General features: G+C 48.5%; 1 protein-coding gene across 3 annotated transcripts in view; it reads right to left on the bottom strand.

The window, feature by feature from the left end:
* The window catches only part of ELFN1 (extracellular leucine rich repeat and fibronectin type III domain containing 1), a 105,343-nt gene that overhangs the window by 71,399 nt on the left and 9,457 nt on the right, over positions 1 to 24,487 (bottom strand). For 2 of the 3 annotated variants that reach the window (XM_065851195.2, XM_065851194.2), the window contains exon 2: positions 12,065 to 12,177. The gene's annotated coding sequence lies outside the window, so the exon portion shown is untranslated. Of the gene's footprint in view, positions 1 to 6,147; positions 7,261 to 12,064; positions 12,178 to 24,487 lie in introns of those variants that run through there. The other variant, XR_011741503.1, reaches the window with a different exon arrangement.

Consider the following 24,487-nt stretch of genomic DNA (forward strand, 5'->3'; position numbering starts at 1 on the left):
ATTTTATTGAGTTTTGAAGGATTTTCTCCCAAAAGAAAACTAGATGTTTTTTTCCTCTCCAGCTAAACACCAACATCTTGGCTCCCCGGTGGAAATTTCAGTTAACTCCATTAAACCCCCCCAGCCATTCTTGCTGAAGTGCTAGTTCTCTCAGGAGCAAGGAGATTGATAGATCTCCTTTTCTGTAATAAACCTCACTTATCAGCTGTGATGAGGTGACATTTCAAGCCTGGTTTTTATTCTCAACACACAAGTACACAACAGTGTAGGGTGCTGAGTCTCTTCCAGGCATGTCCTTGAGCAGAAAGGCAGGTGGAAGCCCCCTGTCCTTTGGATGAAGGAGTGAGCTCCTTTCTGAGTTCTCACCAGGATTGTCCGCGACCATGCAGAGCAGCCGTGGCTTGGTGTGGCTGAGTCCTAGAGACCTCCAAGGATGGAGATCTCACAGCCCTTCTGGTCACCCATTCTGGTGCCACACCACCCTCCTAGAGCACGTCTCTTTCTGAATATCCTGAACCTGAACCTCCCAAGCTGCTTTCATGCCCATTGCCCCCCATTGGGCTGCCTGCTCCTACTGAGAAGAGTTTGGCTATATCATCTTTGCAAGCTCTGTCCACACAGCTGTAGTTATGTGACGCTGCCCTTCAACCCTGAATCCTGCTGGACATCAGGATGCAGAATCTTTGGATGCCATGGAACATTGGTCTGACATTGCTGGTGAAAGGAATATTGGCACCACGTTAAAATACGAAGTAAGACACAGACTTCCTTGGGCCAGATTCTGCCCAGGCACTTGTCCCTGCTACAGGGCTCCTTGACCCTTCACAACCGCTTTGGTATGGATTGGTACAATGATGAAGGTGGACCAGATGGCAACCACTGCTGTACTCAGCAATGCATGAAGGACACCTCACAACTCAGCTAGCAAGGCAATCTTTCAATGTCTTTCTTTTCCACCTGCAGACTCTGTCCTCACGCTCTGGCCATCCTGTTACCTGAAGACCCTGTCTCATGTGGAGTTGGCCAGTTTTTGCTGTTGAAAAACGCCGTTTGTTGAGGCTTACCTAGTCCAGAGTGAAATCTGTTAGATCAGACTCTCTTCCCTTCGAAAAGACTAACAATTTCTACTGTTTTGCCAGTGGAGCACAGGGAAGCATTGTTTCAAAGCTTTAGAAATATGAAACGGAGATTATGGTCCCTGGGGTGAATTGGCAGGAAACTTCACCACTTTTTGAGGGCCTTCCTGTGTATGAAATGGAAAGAGCAATGCTGCCCTGTAGCTCCCTGTTTGCAATGTACTTAGAAATTCTTGAATACCTGGCACTAGACATGCCATATTATCTCCTACCTCATCTCCTATGTCTAAAGCTGGCAGCTCAGAAAGGGGAACTATTCCAGATTTGTGCTGTCCAGAAAACAGCCTGGCAGGAGGATTTGCAAGTCACATCTTTCCGCTCAGTGCCATCTCCTGCCCCATTGCTCAGTAGCTCACCAGAGATGATGGAACTTGAGCTCTCCATCCCGGGATCAGCTGGCATCCCCAACACAGGAACTGGCAACCAGTAACTTGCTGACTGCTGTTCTGGAAGCTGCTCTGGTGGCTGCTCACTGCCTATCGCCATCACACTCCGTGTTCCCCCAGGACACCACCACCTCAGCCACCACTGCAGAGAAACTGCACGTTACATCCAGTGCTGCCCATTCCACGCATACCTGGGGACCAGCAGGGCGACGGGGTGGCACTGGTAGGGTCCAAGGGAAGTCAGTCCTTCTGCACTATTTGCAATACAAGAGAATATATCGGTTTCTTCATCCCTCCCATCCGCAAGCCCATATTGCAGCGGAAATGGAGAGGACGTTAGGACACTGATATTTCCTTGCTGCCCTACAGCAGGTCTCACTAGAGGTGTTGGGGCAAAGGGAGGAAATGTCTGATTCAGTTTACCCAGTGCCTCTTCCCAGCACAGCTGCAAGTCAAAGTCAGTTTCCCAGTTTTGCCTTCTGCCTATTTTATCCACTATCAGATTTCCACAGATTTAAACACAATACAAAACTGTAGATCCCATCAAAAGACGCTAGAGAGGAAAGGGCAGGAGAAGCTTGTCCTTTTTCTTTCTGCTCTGAGAGCTTGGAAAAGGGAAATAGCCAGGCAGGAGCTGTGCCAGACCCTCACCTGAAGAAGCACAGCTTGGAGGGAGCAACGAGAGGCATGGGAGGCTTCAGCATTCAGGTCCAAGCATCCAAGATGCTCAGAGCAAGGATGCTTAGAGCATTTAGTAACCTCGACCCATGCGAGCATCACCTGAGAGAGCAGGACGTCAGCTCCAAACCTGCTACACGGCATCTCTCCAGAGAGAGGAAAAATCCCTTGGATAACGCAAAGGTTTCATGGGAATGCCCCACTGTGAAAGAGGGTATTCCCCTGGAGGTCTCTGCACATCTCTAACACAACCCTTTAAACACACTCCTGACAAAGGGAAGGACCATGTTAGACGATTAAATCCCCCATGTGCCTGTGGGAAGTGGGGAATATATCCTGCTCATCAGAGCTGTGAAACGTATTCACCTGTTGCGGGAATTAATCCTTTTTTTTTACTAACAGAGGGTGCACACGGAAATCCTGTCTGAAATGAATCCCTGATAAAGAGGAAGGCAAGTTAAAAGGTGAGTTTTACTGCCTGTCAAGGCTTTAGGTTTTTAAAGGGTCTCTTGTAGAATTACTGTATTAGCAGGCTGCTACAGGTGAGGATATCAAAATGCTATGCACAGCAAGAAAAAGCATGCGAGTTCTAAATGCATGGAAAAAATGAGGCAGAGGAGGGCAAGAGGGGGAGAGAGGAGAAGCAGTGATGGGCAGAGGGGAAGGAGGCTGAGAAATGATGGAGGAGATAGCGGAAGGGGTGAAAAAGAGAGCGAGGAGCAGTAGGGTAAGGAGAAAAGAGAAAGATAAAAAGAGGAGGGGCAAGGGAAAGAAGAGATAAATGAGGGCAAAGACCAACTCATCATTTTGCAATTCCATCCCGGTGGAGAGGAAAATTGATGTCTGGAGCTTTTTTTTATAGCCAACCTCCTGGGCATGGGACAAAAGACAAGTTATTACCCAGGCCCAGGTCAGGTGTGCAGCCTGCCAACTGCTCTGACACATTCAGAGAGCCCGCAGAGCCGTAAATCAGGGGGGACAAAGAGATCGCGGAGAGGCTGGGACCGGGCACGGAGCAGCACTGAGCTCGGCAAATGCAACATAATCACAGGACAGGAGCGAAACCAGGAGCGACACGGGCTGTCGAGGAGCGCCCAGCTCCAAAGGGCTTCGCTCATCTCTCCTTCATGCCATTCCTAAGGACAGCACTCCCCCAGAGATGCAATTCCCCCTGCATTTCCTCCTGATTTCTCTTCCTATTGATTCTCAGGCTCTGAATACCATTTATTTTTGCTTGCTTGATTCACTCATTCATTGAATAAAGGCATCATCACTATTATTATTATTATCCCCGTCATCGGGCTCCTCATCACACATTATATTATTTGCATTGCAGAGCTGGAAGATTTCAGGTTGAGGCAGGAAATTTGTGCGAGTTGTTATTACTGCAATCAGATGAAGTGAGAATTGGATCGGCGAAGGCTGCCAGAGCGCAGCTCTCCCAGCAGGACACGAAGGCTCTGCCCAATCACGGGAAGCTGCCGTTTCATCGCGTGGGTCCCACCAGCAATTTCGGACATGCCTTTAGTGTCCCTCCTCTCCCTCCCATCCCACCACCCAGCTCCGCTGGCTGCCAGCAGAGAACAGGGAAACACATCAGTACGGGAGGGCGAGGAATCAGAAAAGACTTGGCAAGATTGCACATTTTCTGCCTTGCTGATGGTATTTATTAGACAACAGAAAATAGCTATTTTACCATCTGCCTTGTAAAAAAAAAAAAAAAAAAAAAGAGGGAAAAAACAACCCTCATTAAATTAATGGAATGTGCAGCTGCCGAACAGAGTGTTCCTCTCCCTGCCACCTCCTGAGCTGCCCAGCGCTTGCTGGAGTGGGGAACTGAGCTGCCAAAAGTAGCTGAGGTTAACTTGGGCTCGGGTGGTGGGAGAGGACGGACAGATGGACAGATGGACAGATGGACAGACAGCCTCCTGCTCCTCCCAGCCCTGGGACTCTATGGGTGCCCCATAGGGGCACAAGAGCTGCCCCCCGGTATGGTATCAGCTTGTGAAGGGGACGGATCTGCTCGGCAGGCTGCAAATGCCTCTCTTGCCTAAGAAGAGCACGATCCAGACCTCAGGCTGGGGAGGTCAAAGTTGCCCATCGCCCTATGTGGAGCGTGGCAGGATCTGGGGACACATAAACCCCTAATTTCCATGCCTCCGCCATCGCAATCAACATGAGCTAGTCAGTCCATCCTTATCATCCACTTCTACACGTCCAAGTTTGATCTGAGTTGGTGCTTGCCCTGCGGAGGCGTTCAGCTGAGACTGCAATACCAAGAAAGCCTGGAGACTGGGTAGCTCCATCGCCCAGATGAGCTCCCAAGATAAGCCTTCATTTTGGCTGAGAACAGACCAAAAATCATGACCCAAATCCTTTCTCAATCCCAGTAAGAGAGAAGCACCACAAACCAAAGGTCCCAGATGGTTTTAATAATGCTAATGGAGCTAAGAGAATGACAACAGGTTTAGTGCCAGTGTTACCAATCCATTTCCACTTGACACTGAACAGCACTGAACCTTTTTTTGTTGATATCTCATGGAGCATGAGGAGTGTTTGATGGAGCAGGAGTTGCCAAAACCCTGTATTACACATGGCTTTGAGGAACAGGTCCATCAGTTTGCATCACCAAGGTACCTCGCAGGTACCAGCTGCCCCAACACGCTGCCTTAGCTGATACACTCATTGCCTCACCACAAGTATCACCTGAAGAGTGATGTCTAGGACTACTTGGGGTCCAACAGTTCTTCTCCTAAGGAAATAAAGCCTTTTGTCAGATGTCTCAGCGCTGACGATGTTTCAGCATCGCCGCGGTATAATCCACATTTAATCCTCACTTGCATTTTCTGCTGCTAACCCCTCTGCTAATGCCGGGGAGCTCCGGTGCCTGCACCGCTCCTCTGAAGGTTCAATTTCTCCTTTGTGGTCCTCTCCCCCTCTTTCTAGGAGGTTTTTCTATACAGATTTTTCACTCAGATGATTTTCACATGTCTTTTGCAGGAAATCTGTTAAATTTGCCTCTTTAGCAGTGACGAAGAGCTGGGGAAAGCTGACCTCAGAAGACGGGTCCAGCTGCAGAGAAGTGTTTTCCATCGTGCCCATGGAGGACGCAGGAGACGGTCTCTTGGATTGCAGCACGCGAAGTTACAGGACTACAGCATGTCGAATCGCTTCACGCCGAAATAAATCCTGACATAATAAGCCCTAATACCGCCAAAGAAACTATTACAGTCAGTCACAAAAATAATCCACATTGAAAATGGGTGAAAATACCTCTCCCCAGTAGAATAACATGGCTCCAGAGGATCAGTTCCAGTCAAAGACGATCATTTCATGTTTACCCAACAGATGAGGGCAGCTCCAAAAGCCAAATGTTCGTTCCCAAAAAAAAAACTCTACTTAAGTGAGATTTTGCCACCTTCTATCAAAAAGTTGTTTTTAAAACCAATGAAAAAGAATTAAAAGGAAGACCATGAAAGGCAGAGGTCAAATCGAAGTCCAGAAAGATGTCATAGCTGCCTCTAACTCCATTGCCTTCAGTCCTATCAATCCTTAATTAGCCGCAGCAAGGGCAGAACGCCAACCTGATTGCTTCGCTAGCACAAATTCCCTGGTTTTCAGAGGTTAATGGCAAAATTTCTCCCAGTCAGTTACCTGCATTGCTGCTGGGACTCGTAGGTAGAACCGTGTCTGCAAATCGCTGCCTTCATCTGCGGCACCAGCGCAGGCTGGAGGTGTCTTTGCATGTGCGGATGATGACTATGGTCAGGGACACAGTGCCACTGGGATGAGGGCTCCCCATGGAGCGGCTCACAGCGCTGCCTTGGAATGCAAGTTAGCCAGAAAGACACAGCGGAGCAGCAAAAACGCTGGGACACTCACTTTGTTTTCCATTGAAAAAGGCATTTCTTAGAAAAAAATATCTAACATCCATTAAAAAAAAAAAAAACAGACCAAAAAAACCACCCAAACCTTTAATTAAAACTTTAAGCCTGTCGCAGGGAATTTTGATAAAAATATTGACATTTTGCAAAGTTGCCCTTGGACAAATTAGAATCGTTGAAAGCTCTGAGACGCGGACACCGCGAAAGCCCCCCTGCGCACACCAGAGCGTTTGGGAAGGACGTTTGTCCTCCTGCAGTCAGGTGTGTTGGTAATTCTGTGATGTTTCTCATGTGTTTGTCCTTCCCGTACCCACGTGTCGCGTACGCAGCACGTGGGGCTGTGGCAGGCCCGGGAGAAGGCCAAGAGAAGGTCGCGTGGTTGCACAGAGTTAAGGAAAAAATAACAGCGCGCGTGTTGCAGTGGTTTGTGCACGGTTTGCAGGGCTGGGGATGTTGTTTAGGAAGGAGGGACTTTGTGTCCCTTGATGCTTTCACAGACAGGGAGCTGCATCACTTCATGAAGCCCAGGATACAGTTCTACAGCTGTTTGGGTCAGGGTTGCTGGCTGGGACAGCGAGAGCTGAAGCGCGGCTCTGAGATTCGGGGTCACTCGTTCATTCCGGGGGATTTGTGGATCCGCAGGTTGATGCAGCACCTGTGATTCTCTCAGACACCCTCAGTGCTCGGGTCCTTGCACAGAGGGATGCGTCCACCTCGTGAGCCAGAAATAGTGGTGCTGAGGCTTTCTCCTGCTTATGAACGTTTTTATACATCACCTCTTGCTCGAGATCTCAGCTGCAGACAGCAGCCCCAACACTGGCCCTGCTTATGCAGACACAAACCCATGGCCAGCCATCCAGGGAGGAAAATGAGAGCACACAGTTAGGGAAGGACCCCATCCTCCAGGTCTGTCCTGAGGCTGATGCACAGGTGAGGAACCGTTGCTTTTTAATACCCTGGGTCTCATCTCAGCATCATTTCCCACCGCTCCATCCCCCTGCTTCTCCCTTGCATCCAGGAGCACTGGGTTCCCACTAACGAACCTGAGCATCCCCAGATGATTAAAGGAAGTGCTGCCTTTTAAATCGCTCTGATTGGGGTTGATGGCTGTGTGGAGTTGGACACTTGGCTCTAATGATGTGTGAAAACCTCCCTGCTGTGACCAGTCGTTCCCAGCTGTGGAAAATAAGGAGAAAGGCGGAGGGGAAAAAAACTTTAAAATTTAAAAATGTCCTCTAGTGGGAGTCCCAGATCAGAGTTTTGTCACTCAGGACAGTCCCTCCAGGGCTCTGCTTGCTGCCTCATGTGGCTGAGAGAGGCAGCCCTGCTTCATTTGCAGCACTAACAGGGACGTGTGTGTATGTGGCAGCAGTGGCTTTCTGCTCTGCAGCAGGTGAATCAGGGTCCTCTCTGGCGCAGGTTGGTGTGAGTGAAGCAGCTAAGCCACGTTGGAAGCCCATTCCCAGCCAGGGAATGCCTGCAGGTTTCATGGTGGGCTCAGTCCTGGCTCTGGCTGGCCCACCAGTATGCCCATGCTGGTGTTGAGGGGGATACATTATCTGAGAGTGGTATCGCACAGGTTGCCACGGCACAACGTGCATGGGAAGAAGGATCTGAGCAAGCAAACCACACTGTTCCCAGCACATGGCTGACATCTCCTCAGGTTAATCTCCATCACTGATACTGACAGAGGACCCACCATCAGCCTTCTGCACAAAGGTGGTGTGAACCCAGCCAGTACCTTCACTGCCTTCTTTCCCCACCACCTTCCCCCATCATTAGCTTCCCAATGACACTTAAATTTAAAGCAAATCTCAGCATGCACAGTCCAATCCTTCCCCTCCAGACAAGTTTGCTTTTTAGCAGCTCTCTTTACTGAGATTCTGCAGCAGAGGGGAATGGCCGTGTGGGCTCCAAAACAAAGGATGCGTTTCCCCACACTAGGATGGGGCTAAACAGAGGCACAGGGGGAGGCCAGGCACTGGCCGGAGGTGTCCTGCAGCGAGTGACCCTCAATGTGACATTGATGGCTCTTAATTCTTAAGCCTGCTTTGGAAGGATTTCAGCAGATCCTATTTAATCACGGCAGCCTCTTCATCTCCCCTGTCTCTGCTCAGGGTAACAGTACACATTCTCCTCCACCAGCTCTCTCCAAGAACTGGCCACCTTCCTCTTCCTCCATGGGTCCCCAGCTCAGGAAAAGCCACCAAGCCCATCACCTACCCCAAGGCACGGGGCTGCCGATGCCACAACCACCCTCTGCTTGTTTATTAACGCACAGCTCAAATAGTATTTGTTTCATTTCCCCTCATCTGCAGGAGGACTCCATCTCTTGCCAGCAAAGGGCACAGATTCCTGCAGGTGCGTTAACACCTCCCCGTGATTGGGCTGCGCCCTGCATAGCATTAAATATTTAAACACTTGTCAAAATGTTGTAACGATTTTTTTGTCTTGTTCCATTAGCTCCGTTTCCAAAGGCCACCACTGGAACTACTGAACATTTATTTCTATTGAATCCAGCTTAGAAGTTATGATCTGAGAAACCCGGAGACAGGACAGTATGTTCTGCGGTGCCTGCTTTTCCCCACCACCGCCCAGCTGAGACACGTCAGCCTTTGAAATATCATTTTTATTCCTACCTTAGAAAAGCTAAAATAAAGAGATTGATTCTTCTGCCTGCTTGATTTGCTTCTGCAGGCTGAATAAGGTACATAAATATCAGTCGGGCGGCTTCCCTGTGTAAGTTTTGGGGCTGTCTGTTTAAACACCTTGCGCAGTTTGTGGCATGGGCCATGCGAGCTGGATTTCCTACCCGGGTGCAAAACAAATTGTTATTACGTGATTTTCCTGTTGCTAGAGCAGTATGCACATGGACCTCCTTCCCTCACTGTCTGCGCACGAACAGCAAGTTATTATGCTAATACTATGAGTATTAGACAAACAGCACTGAAGAAAATCTATAGAGACAGCAGTTTGGACCGGGGGAATAGCAGGGGTGGGTCTGCAAGAGGCTATGGCTCCAAGTTTGCTTTCGGTTCACTGTATCACCAAGAAGTGCAGAGCCAGGGATAGTTGCATAGGGTGGGGGACACCCATAGCCCCCAGGGACATTGTGGGGCCGCCCAATGCAGCAGCGTTGGGCCACAGGCTCCCACACTGGGGCCACTGGCGGGCTCAGCGCCGCCCAAGCAAACCCCAAATTTGAATGAGAGAGCTGGGCTTGCTGCAGGTGAATGGACGGGACTGCTGGTGGCAGCCCCTCCGCCACCACCATTCCCTTCTTTCAGGGAAAAAATTTAAAAACTTAAATTAAAAAAAGGGAAGCCTCAAGCATTCTTGAAGACTTGGCTGCATTTAAATTCCTCTCTAAAGACAAGAGAGAGCCCAAGACTCGCAGCCCTGCTGCCTGTGCCTGGATGCTTTGCAAAGTTGTAATCCCCGCTAGTGACATCACGGGCTGTTGCCATGGGGATGTCACAAACTCATTGCCATGGGGATGTCACAAACCCAGCGCTGTGACTTCACCACGGCGGGGACAGGCAGCAAAGGAGGCAAGTACTTCCCAACCACCGGTGTCTCCAGTAATTAGCAAACTGGCACAGAAAACAAGGATGAAACACAGGATAGGAACATAAAACCATTTTGTAAGTATGATCTATTGGAAAGTATTCCCTCGTGAGAAAGTGCCTCCTTAATGGATCCTGCGCTCTTATGTAAACCACAAAATGCAGAGAATAAAATAGAAATTACAGTGATTTGTTTTATTGGGCATTTCATTGAGTAATTAAGAGGATAATTAAGAGAAGGAACATTAAAAGGCGTTACACTCAGCCCTTGTCTTGCTCTGGAGGAGCGAGATAGTGAATGTGCAGCATCGTCTGATGTTTCCCTCTGCTAACGTGGGGTTCCCCGAGGCAAGGGACAAACTCATGGATGTGCTGCAGCAGGAGGGCTCATATATAGGATGGGAAGGGGTGAAAAAGCATCTTCCTCATGGGCTGGCAGGATGCTGGAGCTCTCCCAGGAAATGCAGGGTGGGAATGGCAGGCTGCAGGGAGCAAACCCCACCTTCGCAGCATCCCTTGGCCTGTGGTGTCAGGCTTTGATGCTTGTGCTTAGTGCATCTCAGTGCAGAGGAGGCCAAAGGGATAAAGGTAAACTAAACCCTGGTGAAACATGTGCTGATGAAGGATCACAGTTGAGGCAGAAGTGGCAGAAAGCTGGAAAACCAGCTGAAAGGTCAGCACAATGGTTGCCCTGCACTGAAGCAGCTCTGTGACCCACTCCTCCTCCAACACCTACCCCACATTTTGCCACCTCATCTTTTTCTTTGGAAGGATACAGATAAAAGTACCTGTGTAACTAATTCAGACCCAGACAGGACTCAACATGACACCAAGAGTCCTCAGTGGTCACAATTTGATCTAAGCCGCTTCTTTAAGACACCCAGTATTTCCAACAGCAGAGGAAACCTTGGTGCTGGCCAACACATCCATGAAACGAAGACCCACTCAAGCAACGAAATCTGCAGCTCCTTATCAATCCCCAGCACATTTCACTCCACCCCATTTACCCAGTAGCACAGTCACACTCCAGCACAGATGTCAGGACACCAGGTCCCACCACAGGTTTCCTCCGCAGCCCACATTACATGCTGGGGACCCCAATGGTCACACATGGCCACCTCTGGGTGAAATCCAGCCCCAACAAGAGCAAACTGTCCAAATCCCAAATGGTCACTGCAAGGATCAAATGCAAGCACAGCAACAGGGAAATGCAAACTGGAGTGACGGATGCCATAGAAAGAAGTGGTTTTACTGAAAGGAGTTAATCCCATTGGAAATGCATTTATAAACACTGAAATGATAGGCAGGCTAATTCAATGTTATTGCCTCAAACCACTTGTTCAGGAGACAAAACAAGCGACCATCCAGCCCAGATAAATGAGAAACCCCAACCTGCAACATGGCAGTGCTGACCTCAGTAGTGCTTAGGTCCTTGTTTGCTCCAGGACCACATATTTAGGAAAGAACATCACTTTACAAGCAGAAGAAAGCTGGCTTATTTTAAACTGGCCTCTGTGGCTAGAAACACCTTTTCCTCTCTAGGGAGATGGATGTGATGGCTATAATCCAGTTGCCATGCTGGGCCAGTGTTTCAGGGACAGTGGCTTGTCAGGGTTGAACCCAAAGTGTCACAAAACTGTCAGAAAAACCCACGTTCTGAAGTCACCAGCCCTCCCCGTCCTGTCCTGGGAACCACTGCTTCCCTCTGTTTCTCCTGAGCAGGGGATGACAATCTCCATCCTCTTCAAAACAAAGCCAAAGTGGCGTTTTGGTTTGTTGCCGGCCCTCACAGGCGTGAGAGCAGCTTATTGGGAGATTCAAGTGCTCAGCGCCGTCCTAAAACAAGGCTCCTGTTTGAGGCGCATGGATTGAGGCTGGATTAAGAAAACCCAGGAGGAGTGTCTAGCTCGGCTCCTACGCTAAAAAGGCTGCTCAGCAGCAGCAGCCAATGCAGCTTAATCCTGCTCAGCCCGTCGTGCAATCCCTAAGAAGCCGCTACGGTGCTGGGGAAGCAGCAATTTCATATGCTGTGTTCAACTTGACCCGGGAAGGGAACTGCAGAGCGTGTGCTCTGGTTTCCAGTGCTGCTGCAGGAGCACCCAGCGCTGCTCTGACCCTGGTAGCATCCAGAGGAGCCAGACAATTAAATTCCATAGGGCAGATTAAGATCAACAGCAAACTCAGGACAAAACGCCACCATTAACCAGCTCTGCCTAGTCAGGCACAGCAGATTGAGTCTGCAGAGTGGGTCGCAGGCAGACAACTTATCTGCGGCTTGAGACAAGTTTAGAAAATCACTTCTGAAGCTTCCCCCTCTCACAAACACCTTATTTCCCCCCTTTAGCCAAGGCAACAAGCAGGTTTAGTGCAAGACAAACGGGGAACAGAGGATAAAACAATGTACCAGCCCATACCTGAAGGTGCATCCTTCCTTCCTCACCAAGCAGCAGGGAGGACATCGCTGTCTCTCGGTAATTTTCCAACATCCCGTGTTTCAGGGAGATTTATGCACTGATCGTAGTTGGAGCTGTTAATAAAAAAGTGCAAAAAAAAAGGGGTTTTATTGTGAAGTGTAGGGCTGCTTTTCTTCCAGCTATGCATTATGACTTTTTTTTTTCCCTATGATTGACCATGTTTGGGGTTCAAAGCTTTAAAAATAAATCACAGATCTTCTTTCATCTACTATGCATGAGTGAGTCAGAATCATTACATGGCTTAAATGGATATTTTGAGAGGGACCTCAGACTGAGTAGCTCCTACTTTAACTGGGAGCCAGAGGGATGAAGCTAATTTGCAAATAATGTTACATGCTGGTTTTACTTGAACTCGAGGGAAAAAGCTGCACTGGCTACTTGTCATTCTTTGTGAGAAATTGAACAGAAAGGAAATCGAGTTCACTAGCAAAACATATTTATATATATAGATATAAATAGAGAGAGATATCCCTCTTTATCTCTCTCTATATATATCTATATCTACGTATATCTGCAGCAGACCAGTTTCTCCCACACCAGGGGAACATCCCAGGACTGCAATGAAGCCGTGGCTCAGCACGTACTGATACCGCTGGGGACAAACAGACCGACCGTCCTTTTCCCAAGAGCAGATCTTTAACTCTGAGAGCTGCGAGTGTTTCTCCAGCTCAACTTGAGCCACTTCTTCCTCAGTTCAAAAGACAACTTTCTTCTCTAGCATCGCAAACACCTTCCCCCAGGATGGGGCAGCTCCGATATCTGCAGCGCCGCATCTTTACAGCGAATTGCCTATCGATGACTTTGTGGCTAATATATACAGTGAAAAGCAGAGGAACTAGTATAATGTAATTTTCCATGTTTACTGCATTATTACAGCGGTTGAATCTGCTGATTAGTTCCTATTTTTCTTGCCATCTCTTCCTGAGCATCCCTTTTATTTTTGCCCTGCTTATCTGCATACAGAGTCATTTATCCGTACGGCTGGTGTAACAGCAAGCAGGGCCAAAGCTATCATTTCTCCTCCCTTTCAAATTTAATCTTGCAGACCTCAATCTTTGTGATACCGCTATTATTTCTTCTGTATCTGATCTAACATGAACCAGCCATTATTTTTGCCTTAAAAAGAAAAATGGAAAAAGCTAATCCAAGCAAAAGATAATGATGGCTGTGGCACTAATGATCCTTGGCATTTCTCCTTGCAATGAATCCGGTGCTAAAACAGAGACCGTTTGTTTCCCTTCTCTCTACATAACTGCAAGATTGACCCTCCATGCACAGGCAGCTCCCCATCAATAAACACCACTGCCCCGATCTCCCGGGGGATTCATTTCACTGCCAACCATCTCAGCAGCCCTTCTTATTGTCTTAACTTATTTACCCAAATAGTAGAAAAAACAACTCAAGTGGAGCCGGGCACTCTCCAACAACATGACTGCAACTGGCTTCCTCAGTTTCGTTCCCCTGCAAGCTAGAAAGTCTCTTCCCTCGATGGTTATTAATTGAAAAGGGGAAAATTTCCTGCAGTACAAAGAATACCACAAAGTGCTCTTCATTACTGCTTCCTAAAGATCATGGCAAGACGTTTTGCCCCTCAGTTTCCTTAATGCTCCCCACCTCCCATCTCGGAGCAAACTATTGCACTGGCTGGACACCATCTACTGAAGCATCCAGCCAAGCTCTTCTGCATGTGCCAACCACATCACCCAGCAGGGACTCACTTGGGAGAGGTGAGGAGACAGCCTGAGGAATCCCCATCCTCCCTTCTGCACCCCAAACAGCCAGGGGGGGATTTTAAGCTGTGAATGCACCTGTCCAACCTCCTCACTGCACATCCACAATTGGCACCATCACTCTGTGATTTCTATCTACATTGCGCTCTTCACCTCTGCCTGCAGTCCAGAGACCTTCACGTGCCCTGCTCTTCCCCCTACAAATATAAATAAATCATGGGGCTACATTGGGCTCTTGGTCTGTGACACAAGGAGGGACCTGGGGCTGCTTCAAAGGCACACGGCACTGGCACAGGATCCTGCCCATCCCCTGCACCAGAATTTATGCAAGTAAGCCTTGTGGAAATCAAACTGAGCCCTTCCCCACACCCTCTGCCCAACAAGCCTGATTTGGGGAACCCCTTGCTCACGTCGACATAGAGCTCCCAGCTGCCCAAGCTGCAGCACTGCAGGAACCTTGGTCTAGATACAACACAGCATGTGTTTTATTTATTATTAATGAAAGATTAAATGTTATAAAGAGCATTATTAATTTTAAAGCTACCAATAATCATCAGCTGTTCCTCACTTCACCCTGAAAGCCCGAGAGCTATGATGAAAGAGCAAACTCCAGCTCAGAGCATCTTTAGCAAGAGGCTGCTGCAATCCAGAGCCCAGCTCTGCAGCTCAGGCCACAGGCGTTTTCTGCAAGTAGTGAGCAACCTCAAAGGGCTTCTAACATGAAGGACCATAAAAAGCCAGAAGGGGCAGGAGAACAACTCCCCATTATCCTTGTCTTTGGAAAGAAGAACTTGCACCAACCTCCCGGCTCTGAAACACCAAGTTCACTTCTTGTGTCCCAGTCTGCACCCGTATCATTGCGCCAAGAGCCCAGGTTTGCACAGTGACCTGTCACAGTCCGGTTCTGCCTACGGCATTCAGGGGGACAGGCAGTACTCCCCACCTTCACCCCAGCCAACTTGCTTTGCACAATGCAGTGACAGCTGTGCAGCCCATACGTCCTTCCCCTATCAGTCAGAGATCCCTCCTGAATTATGTATTTGTTGCTGTGCAGACTGACTTGGTGACTTACTTATGCAGCCAGTTACTGGGCTGAAGGACACCGCTCCAATCACAACCACTTCACATTGATTTTTATCATACAATATGATATAATGCTGGATCAAAAGACCTCTCAGAATCCATACATGTGACAGCGTCCCACAAAGCTTTACAGTAATGACAGTGCCAATACCATTCATACTGCTACTTTTAGGTCCACCTGACAGACAAGGGCTCTTTTCCTCCCACTCCAGCCTCCCCTGAGTCACTGTGAAGTGTTTGCTACTCAAAGAGTTCTTGCAAGAGAGCTCTCTCTCCTGGAATGGTTTGGATCACAGACATCAGGTTAGGACACGGAGAACAGTAATGATGGGAAAAACCTCGTTCTCCAGCATATTCGCATCCATGCACATCTCTGCAGAGATCAAGCACTCCTGATAAGGGCATCTCCTGACCAGTTCTGTACATTGACCCAGCTTCAGCTGGGCATGATAAACATGAATAAACAGCCAGACACAGCCTTTCCCTCCATCTCCTAAAACTTCTCCAGCTCAGGTCCTGCTCTGCCTTTCTGAAGTGCCAGAGGATCTTGCATTGGGTCTATGTACTCACAGGATGAAACCTGTGACCTGTACCCCCCAAATACCTCTGCTCCCTCAGGGAGGCAGGGACCCGAGCACCAACGCAACAACTACACCCATCCTGACAGGTGTTGTAGGATAAAGTCAAAACTAACCTGATACACCACTGGCAAACGTCCTGTTTCGTGGGGAAACTGGATTGCAGAGTCCCAGAGGCCCCTTATGCTGGTATTTCTGAGTCCCACCTTGTGATCCCCCCTCCTCCTCCACAATCTTGACATTTCAATTCCTTTGACAAGATCTCTGTCACTATAAGCAGAGAATCTCATATCTGAAGCATTGACAAAACCCTGGGATTTAATTTTTATTGCAAAATCAAAGGCCCCCCACACACACGGCCCTTCCCTAACAAGAAGCAGCATCTCTGTAGCTGTCAGTTACTCCTGGATCACAACATGGTTATGAACAGGTTGCAAGACGGGGCAGAGCACACGGTGACCTGCAGAGGACCTGGACTGAGAAAACAGCACGATAAATAATCACTTTATTGCAAGCCAAGGGGCAGCATTTCCACTGCTAACATTCTCACAATGGGAAGAATTTTACCCTGCGCTGGTGTTTATATTGCAAATTGCTTCCATGGAGCTGTCTCAAGGAGCCTTTGCCCCTCTTTGCTCTGGGATGCATTCACCCATCCCCATTCTCCACCAAGGAGCCAGCCTGGCAGCCTCAAACCAGGGCATTATTTCTACTTCAGGCAGGGGAAATAATTCCTCTCGATAAGGTGGGTAAGAGTAGAGCCCTGCACCCAGCTTCCACCAACCATGGTACCTTTGGGCTCAGTTCTCTTGAGCTACTTCAGCCTTCCTCCATCCCATTTCCAAGCGAGCCAGGAGGATTCACGGGAAGCTGAAGCTGCATCTTTGGACCTTGTACAGCTCACAGAATAATATCTAAACAAGCACACACCTTCCTCTTCCCTCACCTGAAGCACCACGTTATCAAGTGCAGAGTCTCTTTAAAGAAATTACTGTTCAAGTGTCCCTACTGCAGTGCAGCAAAATAAATGAACACAGGGTGAAAACAAATCAGTAACTGTGGAGGAGGTCTCCTGCCCATGGGCATTTCAGGGAGAATAAGGGTATTTCTCCACATTGGCAGCCTGATAACTCTCAGTGCAATACATGACTTCATGACAAAAGATGCTGAGAAGGTGCCAGAGGAAGAAAGGAAACTGTTTTTCCCTTCCTTTTGATTTACACAAGATTCTGCTGGCACTGGCTCCTGGACGCATATTTCTCCATGCCCAGCTACTGTTGAGTGTGATAATACAGAAGCACGGAGTAAGGTACCCACTGTCTGTGGATCCCACTGTAGATCAGCAGCGGGATGAGGAACAGGCTTATTTGCATTGCCATCACTTGGTTTATGCAGCAGGATGCCAAGAGCACAGAATGGCCACGGCAAGAAGCATCTGATTTAACCTTCATACCAGACACCTTCCTCAACACATCACCCCTTGCAGACCTGGTGTCGAGTCCTCCCTACCAGCCCTCTGTGCCATGCCATGATGGAAAGGCAATCAAAAGTACTTCTCAGCCACCCAGAGCACGTGGCCAGGGCAAGGTCACAGCACCCAGCACTGTCCCCAAGTTGACAAAGGTCCCTGTGACACTGCTCAAGCCACCAAGAGCCTGAAGCAGCCCTTTGGCTCCACTCAAAACGCATCAAGAGTTCAGTCCTCAGCTATGGAGCTGGGAAACACCCAGAAAGCCTGGAAGATAAGCGGTTGCATTGTCATATGTTTATCATCAGGAACGAGAGCACACAACTCAACATGAGTGTCCTCCATTGGCTTCAAGGGCATCACCACATTGAAATTCCCAGCTGGTTTGGGGCTCTCATTTGCACTTTCATCACAACCGTGGCCAGGAGCTCCGTGGAGGCTTTCCCAGCAAACCCAGGAGTTCCTCTAGGACTGGCAGCTTCCATTTCCATCTGTGCAGTGCTTTGTGGGTGCTCCTGGAGCAGAGCATGGGAGAGCGATGGAGAGATTTCAGCTATTTATGAATTAGAAGAGCGGTTCACCTATTTTAAACAGGAAGACGGAGGAGATTTTGCTCAGAATAAGGGCATTTTTTCCCTTCATTTTTTTTTTCCTAAATTGCTTTCCTAATCATTAGTAGTTCTTGCCACAATGAACAACCAGGCAATTTCATCACGTTACCTTGGACGTACCATGGCAGGCAGCTAATGCTATTGGTCATAAATCACGCCCCTTTCAATCTCCATTATATAAGAAGAGCAAATTTATTATGATGCATGTGTCATTACACACCAGTGCCTTTCCATTATCATATAACTGGATACCCCCAAGGTTCATATTTTGCAGTATAATAGTAATTTTTAAAGAACCATTGGTAATCAATAGCACTCAGCATCCCTGTCAGGATCATTTGCAAAACAAATAACAACACTGATCTCAAGCAACTTTACAGGAGGGATATTTAATCCCCATGAACCGCATTGTATGATGGATAAGCAAGAAATCCTAGACTATGTATCATGTATTTTCCTTGGATTAAATATCATTTCAATCAATGTTGCTACCAGCTGTACAATGCTGCCTGTGTTTTCACTAAGTAATGCTGAAGTATTGTTTTACAAATAGACATTATCTACGTGCCCGGCACAAAAACCACACAGCAGCTCCATGGGGTGTGAGGACGGGGGCAAGGAAAAGGGTGATGAGTTCACCAACGTGATGCTGCACGGGAGCACCTGGAGGTAAATCTGGGGGCACAGAGGGCTGCCAGGGACCCCACAAACAAGGCACTGCTGTGCTGAGGGGGTCATAACAGATCTTGACCATGGCCGTGACCATTGCGCACAGTTGGGTGAGCACAGGCGATGCTCAGCATCGTGCTTGCAGGGCCCAAGCAGCAGAGCTGATGCTCCCTCCTCCCAGGGTGGGTTTGCTCTACAGAGCTCACCGAGACACAGACCTGCCCTTCTTACCAAGAACCCAGCGCAGCCTCCACACCGAAATCAAATCACCAGCAGGAGGTCCTGTTTTCAGCCCCTTGTCGATACAGAGCTTGGGTTTAACCAAGTTACTACCTATAACTCTAAAAAAAGTGCTAGGTGGTATTATCTAATAAGAGGTTCAGCCACCTGCCTCATTAGCTAACAGACAGACCTTAAGGACAACAAACAGAGGTTCAATTTACTTCTTGCTTTTCCTGCAGCATGTGCCGCCAGAGGCGGTAATTGGGAAGGTAACTCTGTCCTGACCACCCCGGCTGCGCTAAACCTGCCTCAAGTCCACCTGCATCTCAGGCCGTGACAACCTTTAATGGAGCTTTTACACACAAAAATTGACACAGAAGCAGCTGAACCAGCAGGATCCCGTGCAACCAGCGCGTGGGGAGGCACCCACGGGGACAGCACTGACCCCAGGGGCTGACATGTCCCCACATGCTGTGCTGCAGCCCTTGAGACAACCCAGCCAGCATCAGCCCTGGGCTCCCTAACACACATCTCTGGAGTCAGATTAAAGACAGACACGTCTTTGCTTCAACAACATCGCTATTGTGGAGCCCAAGTTACCTGTTGCATGGCTGAGAATCAACCAGCACCTGCATCTTTCCTTATAGATGGTTTTCCGAGGCATGAAATCCACATTTAAATGTTCTACGCAGGTGTCTGCCTCTTCAGAGCTCTCTGGCAGAGCCGTATCTCATTACTTGCAGCCAGAGACACCTTCAGTAGGAGCTGAAGATCTTGCTAATGTGGAAAAATTCATGGATTTCTCTTCCCGTGTAAGCACAGGTCTGGCATTTGCAGCACTTCCCAGCGATAAGCCCCAAATGGCTCATTGCTAGAAAGCCCACACTTCGGTAAGGACAGAGTCAGTATGGAAAAAGCAGCACACCCCTTGGACCTTAACTAAACACTTCAGCCACTGGAGAGCACAGAATCCTGTTTAGCAATACCAAAGGGAGCATTTTCTGCAGAGGAAACCTCTTCAATGTGGCTATAGGAAGCCAGGAAAATAAAAATATCTGGGGAGGAGGAAGTTTTGCTTGTTTCGGTTCATTTTTAAAGACAAATGTGTTTCAGAAATGGGATTAACTGGAGCAACCTGGCAGCCCTTCCCGCTCAGCGGCACCTCGACTGGGCTGCGCACTCCTGCAAGCTCCTGGGCTGCCCCAAGGAAAATGCCATTAAAGAAAACACAGCTATTTTTAAAGCTAGAAGGACAAATTCTCCTCCCAGTTACACCAGTGACCTTGTGACTCTTCACAAGGTTGGGCAAGCACAGCTCTGATTTGGGGCTATTTTGAGCATCCTCCAGAGCCACCAGGCACCCAGCAGGCAGAATGCACAGAGGGGCAGGATGAGGCCCTCACCTCCAGATAGTCAGACCAAACCTGTTAAGACAAATAATTTTCACTAGCTAGAGAGTAAAATGAACCCCCTGTTTAAATAAAACACTCTGACCATAACCCTCTGGTCAGCCCAGAGACAAAGTGGGGGTACAGATGCCTCCCCTATATGAACACAGACCTGAGCAGGGCTGGTGTCCCCACTGCCACCCCTGCTCCCCCTGCCACAGCCGCTTGCTCATTACCCATGTGCAAGTAGTATGAGCTCGTTCAGGGCTCTTCCACAGATTAAATATTTAAATGGCTTATACATTACTATCCCTTTTAATTTAAATAAGACGGAATTGCTATAAACTGAGTTGGACTGACTTGGTTCCCCCACCACTTTTATTTTGATTTAATCTTCCACCTGCAGTTTCATCAGGCTGCCATCCAGCATCATCTCAGAGCTTCACGAGCACTGGTAAATGGATGGAGACCTCTAGGAAAGCTCAGACACTGCACAGTGATGAGGAAGCACCTTTAGCTCTCTCTTAAGCATCAGGGCTACAGCATGGCTGAAGGGATATCACATAGCATGGCTGAAGGGACCCTGGACTCTTCCATGTGCATTTTCCTGGCTGGGATGAGCATCACTTGCCTTGCCACCCAGCCCAACCTGTCTGCATCACCCTTTTTGGGAGCTACTGCTCTCTCCTCCAAGGCAGCAGCCACATTTTAGCTGCTGGTGGCATCAGTAAAAGCACAACCCAGGGCAAGCTCTGGAAGATGAGACATGACCAACATGTAATTCTCTGCCGTTGAGCTCAGACACAACCCAAAACCTCCCAGAGCATCAGGCTGGGAGGAATCTGAGCTCACATGGTCCAGGGGAGATTCTACAGCAACACCCAGGCTTTCACCCCACTGCCATGCCCAGGATGCTGTGCACACATTGGCTTCATCAGTAAACTCGATAGACAATGAACGATCAAAGCAACCGGCAATTCTATCCAAATTCACGCTCATGTTCTCATCCTGGAGGCCAGGGGGGCCCAATGCTGCTTGTGGTGCAAGGTGAGGAGGACACATCCACGGGCAGAGAGGGAAGATGTCTCCCTTGGACTGCAGGAGCCTAAAGATGGAAAACGCTTACAGCTGTGTACACATCCATATGCATAAGAGAACAGGCCCTGATCCAGCACACGCTTACGTCAATCTGCCATCACCAAGATTTAGGAGAACACTTAAAATTAAGCAAAAATTTCCTGCGCTGCAAAACTAAGGACCAAGAGAGGAAATAAATCTTGTGGTTAGAGCAGAAGCAGGTGCCAAAGCACTTGGTCCCAGCACCCCAGGTAACCCTGGGCATCTCACCTCACCTCTGGGTTTAGCCACTGGGTGCAGCTGCCAGGATTCCCCTCACAGCTATAAGAGGCTCTCAGATGGTCACAGAAAACCTGACCAGCTTTGAAGGTTGTTTCCCATCTGGTGCCCATCGCCAGCTCTTCATGCCCTGTTTGCAGAAGAGCACGTCACCTACAATTCAGCAGCAGCAAGGAACCCCCCAAGCCCTGGCTCTGAGGAGCTGCTCCTAAACTAAACCACAGAAGAAAGTCGAGATTTGCCACAATACTACAGATTTTGCCTGCTGAAAATAAACAGCATTTCAAAATAAATGGGGGGGAAAGGTAAGATCAATAAGTGAAACACTTATTTCCCAGCCCAGCCTAATTAAAATGAAGAGTATTAACCTGTTCGCCATCACAAGTGAGAGTTGCAGCGCATCATCCTAAGGGCTATAGGCACAATGCTGCCTTATGGTTGTTTCATTAGTAAGACAGGGACAGGGAGGGCAGAATTCAGAACAAGAACTAGTAATTCTTCATTAAGAGGGGAAAAAGCCATGCAGAAAGTTTGGGGATTTTTCTTAAAGCCAATGTGAAATTAGAGAACTTCTAACCAAGTTCATAACCTGAAAGGATTATAATACAGAAGAGGACCTCCCTGCAAAACCATTTGCAGAAGCTCAGGATTAAAAAACTGACCCACACAGTAAACAATGCAACAAACTCCTCTGAACTTCCATGGGGTGGTGACAATTAATCTGCTTGTAAGCATTACTGGTGGCCTCAATGATCTTAAGGGTCTTTTCCAACCTAAGTGATTCTATGATTTCTTAGGGAGCTTCAAGAATCGCATCCCACAGATTTATTTCCCTTTCTTTCTTGAAAGATGAAGCAGTTACACAAAATCCACAGCCCAATTTCTGCTCCTTCATGAACTGGGACAGCTGTTGAAACATGTTGACTTATTGCAGTTTTCCTTTTACTCCTCTGTGGTAGATGTCCTCCAGGAGCAGTTGCTTTATTCCTGTGCTTCAGCATTTCCCTAAACAAGATAAACTGGAGCCAGGCCACGTGAGCAACACGGGATGGGCTCAGCTGGGCGTCCATCCCCACCCAACCGGTTCGCATCCCGCAGTTCAGTCCCACCAGCCTGCATGGCCAAGCTGGGCAGACCATAAAATGGTTTGGTTTGGAAGGGACCTTAAAATTCACCTAGTTCCAACCCCCAGAAATAAATGAAGAGATAATTGCATGTGATTCCTGCAACCAAGAAACTCGTTTTCTACAAACACAACGCACAGCTCAATCCCATTCCCACATCGGAGTCCTGCTCGGCTGCACAGTTCGCAAAGCCCAGCCTTGCCCTAGCATGGGCCAGGTCCTCACAGCTTCTAGGGAAAGAGACTCAAACACAGACACTATAGAAGTTCAGTGGTGCCATAAAACACGAGGCAGGTTTGAACTCCCGCATTTTAAACAGAAAGCCGCTTCCAGCCCTCTCCATCCCCTTTGGCCACACGCCAGACCTTGCCGTTCACTGCTCAGCAACGCCTTCCCAGGAGAAGGTGGCTGCAAGTGACATTACTGCAGTGTCCCCCGCCACCCATAGGAGGTAATCGGCTCGGTGACATCCCTCGTCCCGCCAGCCCTGACGGATGCCCTGTCTGTCACACTCACTGCATCTGCCCTGAGCAGGGGCAGAACCAGCACAAAGGTTATGGGGTTTGTTTCCAGGTCACAACATGTGGCAGGAGTAAAACAGAAGTATTTCTATATCCTAAATCAGATGTTCAATACCTTTTTTGTTTTTTAATAATTGCCCTTTTTTGCATTGCTTTAACAACTTTATGCTTTCTGCAATAAGAGCCCAGAAGGGTAGGTGGAAAATGCCCTTTCAGGGCTGCTCCACACACTCCGGCTTTTACTCAGGCAGGGCCAGGCACAAACTTCTCAGCACAGTGATGAAAAGAAGCTACTTCAACTCTAACTGTCCAAGGCTTTTTCCTTGTGATCAGACTGACCAGCTGCTCAGGCTGGTGAGGGAAGAGTTAATTAATGTCACAAGATGAGCACTTGGGCCATGCAATTATCACCTCCTGCTAGAACACCTTGGTGAACCACCAGCATGAACGGAACCAGCACTGAGCTCAAGTAAAGGCATTTATCCTTCAACAATGCTCTATTGCAACAACTTCATTTTGATGATACTGAAAGATTAATGCTCACAGTCTCTGTCATTCCCTCTGATAGATTTTGGGGCTGTGGAGTGACAGTTGCTCAATGCACCGTTCTTGAAAAGCTGCACTCATAGCAGCAGAGAGGAGAGAGATGCTCTGTGCATCCAGGCTCTCTGCAAGCTGCAGGTGGCCAGAGAATTACTTGGAGAAATACAGCGATGCTTATGGAAAACCTTATGGGTGCAGGGTGAGAGGAAGGTGTGTTAAAACAGCCAATGTTGTAAGGAGCAGCCAGTTTGTTTTATCCCATGTAAAGAGATTGTCGGTTACAAACATCACAGCCAAGAGCCGCAGCAGACTGTGCTGTTTTGCCACAAACACACTGGAAAAATCAGATCCCGAGCTGAGACTCTCCAGGGCCAAGCTGCAGTTGTACCGAGCTCTCAAAGCCAAAAAGCACCCAAAAAAAATCAGACTGATCAATCAGTACAACATCACAGAAAAGTGGCTTGACCACAGCATACGCTAATGGAGGAAAAATAAACCACACACACACCTGTACCTTGGTAACCGTAATCTTAACCTCTGTGCCTCAAGTTTCCCGCACCTGTAACGTCAAGAAAGAATCATCTACCTCACCTGGCTGCTTCAAGGTTTTCCTAATCAATCAGCTCATTAATTCATGCAAAGCACGAGATAGACAGCCGATGGATGGCTTTACACAACAGTCTTTTCTACAGTGAAATATTTCTACCCAATTCTCCACCGGCAGCTGCCTGCCTGGTCCTGGCTCAGCGGCACCGAGCGGTCCCAGCTCACACAGGGACACCCACGAGGTCCAGAGCAGTGTTTTGAAGCCACATGGGATTCCCCAGCTGCAGATACCCCTTTTTTCCACAAGGCTTCTTACAGATTTGATTTCCATCTCGTCATATTTAAAAGCTGTCTCAGGAGTGTAATGACTTTAAATTCACTCACCGCCACAGTCAATCAATGGAGCGGCGGCGGCTGCCGGTGCCTCGCGAGCAGGCGGTGATGAATGGGGCTTTCGAGGCAGCATCGCTCACCTCCGAGCGAGAGGAGAGCGGGGGCAGAGGGTGGGGAAGAGAAACAAAGCC

This window comes from Patagioenas fasciata, chromosome 15 (assembly GCF_037038585.1).
Source record: "Patagioenas fasciata isolate bPatFas1 chromosome 15, bPatFas1.hap1, whole genome shotgun sequence".
NCBI classification, from domain to species: domain Eukaryota; kingdom Metazoa; phylum Chordata; class Aves; order Columbiformes; family Columbidae; genus Patagioenas; species Patagioenas fasciata.